This window comes from Cervus canadensis, chromosome 4 (assembly GCF_019320065.1).
Source record: "Cervus canadensis isolate Bull #8, Minnesota chromosome 4, ASM1932006v1, whole genome shotgun sequence".
Classification (NCBI taxonomy): domain Eukaryota; kingdom Metazoa; phylum Chordata; class Mammalia; order Artiodactyla; family Cervidae; genus Cervus; species Cervus canadensis.
The window spans coordinates 57,954,080-57,956,978 of NC_057389.1; the positions used below are offsets into that span (position 1 = coordinate 57,954,080).

Sequence of the window (2,899 nt, forward strand, 5' to 3'; positions counted from 1 at the left end):
GTAGTAACAGGAAATACAAAGGACAGAGAAGCAGATCAAAACTACCTCAGAAATGCAACCACAAAATTCAGATTGTGAGAACAATAACAACACAGTTTCTTTAGCAAGAAGTTGCAAGTAAGGACACACACACACACAGAGGAAACTTATAAATTGAAAGATATTTAAGAATCCCCACCAAAAACTTGTGCAAATGTTCGTAGCAACATTATTCATAATAGTACAAAAATGGAAAAACCTAAATATTTATCAGCTGATGAACAGATAAACATGATGTGGTATGCCCATGCAGTAGAATATTATTCAGCAATAAAAACATGCTGCAACATGGATGAAACTTGAAAGTATGTTCAACAAAATACACCAGTCATGAAAGACCACAGATTGTATGATTCTGCTTATGTGAAACGTCCAGAATAGGCAAATTCATAGAGACAGAAAGCATATATGGGGTGATGGGGGATTTGGGAGGTAAGGGCTAAGGAGTGAGGGTTACTTTGGGGGATGAAAGTGTTCTAAAATTGACTGTGATGCTTGAACAACTCTAATATACTAAAATGTATTAAATTTTACATTTTAAATAGATGAATTATATGGTATGTGATTATATATCAATAAAACTATTAAAAAGTATTTAAGAAGCATATGAATCAATCACAACATGTGGACCCTATTTATATTCTGATTCAAATGATTAAAAATGAAATTTATGATACAATTGGAAATTTGAACACTAACGAGATACTTGAGGATATTAAAATATTTATTACTATTTTTAAAAGTGGGATGACAGTATGGTTATCACACAATGGGATGATACTTTTGGTTTTTAATAGGGTCTTTTACTTTCAGAGATACATACTGAAATATTTTTATAGGTGAAATAATGTCTGGGATTTCTTTTATTTTTATTTATTTTTTGGGGGGGATTTCTTTTAAAATGAGTCGGGAAATAAACAAGTGAAGATAATGAAACATGACTTCCCATGACATAGTAATTATTGAAGTTGGGTAATGGAGCTATGTCAGGCTGGATAAAAACACAAGCTGGAATCAAGATTGCCGGGAGAAATACCAATGACCTCAGATACGCAGATGACATCACCCTTATGGCAGAAAGTGAAGAAGAACTAAAAAGCCTCTTGATGAAAGTGAAAGAGGAGAGTGAAAAAGCTGGTTTAATACTCAACATTCAAAAAACAAAGATCATGGCATCCAGTCCCATCACTTCATGGCAAATAGATGGGGAAACTATGGAAACAGTGACAGACTTCATTTGCTTGGGCTCCAAAATCACTATGGTGACTGCAGCCATGAAAGTAAAAGACGCTTGCTCCTTGGAAGAAAAGCTATGACCAACCTAGACAGCATATTAAAAAGCAGAGACTTAACTTTGCCGATAAAGGTCCGTCTAGTCAAAGCTATGGTTTTTCCAATAATCATGTATGCATGTGAGAAAGTGAAAGTGAAAGTTGTTCAGTTGTGTCCGACTCTTTGCAACCCCATGGACTATACAGTTCATGGAATTCTCCAGGCCAGAATACTGGAGTGGGTAGTCTTTCCCTTCTCCAGGGGATCTTCCCAACCCAGGAATTGAGCCCAGGTCTCCCACATTGCAGGTAGATTCTTTACCAGCTGAGCCACAAGGGAAGTTCAAGAATACTGGAATAGGTAGCCTATCCCTTCTCCAGCAGATTTTCCTGACCCAGGAATCGAACCGGGGTCTCCTACATTGCAGGTGGATTCTTTACCAACTGAGCTGATGTGAGAATTGGACCATAAAGAAAGCTGAGCACTGAAGAATTGATGCTTTTGAACTGTGGTGTTGGAGAAGACTCTTAAGAGTCCCTTGGATGTCAAGATCAAACCAGTCAATCCTAAACGACACAACTGAGCGACTGAACCGAACTGAATGGAGGTATGAGAACTTATTGTAATCTAGTCTGTCCACCTTTGTGTATGTTGAAAATTTTCCATAAAAATACATACTAATGAGGTCCAGCACGTTAAAAAAAAAATACATACTAATGAACATATTTCCATGTCAATATATGGAGATGTACCTCATGCTTTCTTTTTTTTTGTTTTTAGTAGTGAAACTTTTATATTTGGAATTAGCTAGATGGACTCAGTTTAGGTGATCCCAATTTTGTTGGCAACATTCAAAGCATCATAGTCAGGAGCCAGTTGAACATATGCCTTCTTCTCTCCATCAGCCCTGATCAGGAGTTGACCTTAGTCACATCAATGTCGTAGAGCTTCTTCACAGCCTGTGTAATTTGGTGCTTGTCAGCCTTGACATCCACAATGAATACCCGTGTGTTGTAGTCTTCCATTTTCCTCATGGCTGACTCGGTGGTGAGGGGGAATCTGATGATGGCATAGCAGTCAAGTTTGTTTCTCCTAGGGGCACTCTCTGAGGATATTAGGGCTGCCTCCTGAGCCATAGTGTTTGGCTGACGCCAGGAAGGTGGGTGACATCGGATCTTCTTTTTTGGTGGATGTGGACGCCTTTGAACACTGCTTTCTTGGCCTTCAAAGCCTTTTCTTTGGCTTCGACTTTAGCAGGGGCAGGGGCTTCCTTCTTCGCCTTTGCCACCATCTTCATGAAAAAGGGTTTCTGTATCTCATGCTTTTTAAGAGCTACATATACTTCCATATTTATATATAAACAATTCCCTATTAGAGGATATTTGGATTGCTTCCAAAATATTTAATATTCTAAACAATGCTGCAGGAAATATCCTTGTCTCTGCTCATCCTAAAGGAAATCAGTCCTGAATATTCATTGGAAGGACTGATGCTGAAGCTGAAACTCCAGTACTTGGGCCACCTGATGTGAAGAACTGATTCATTTGAAAAGACCCTGATGCTGGGAAAGACTGAAGGCAGGAGGAGA

The 2,899-nt window shown here is 38.5% G+C and overlaps 1 pseudogene; it reads right to left on the reverse strand.

Annotated features, from left to right (window-relative positions):
• Positions 1–2,133: 2,133 nt before the first annotated feature.
• LOC122440834 lies at positions 2,134–2,602 on the reverse strand (annotated as a pseudogene).
• Positions 2,603–2,899: the final 297 nt, after the last annotated feature.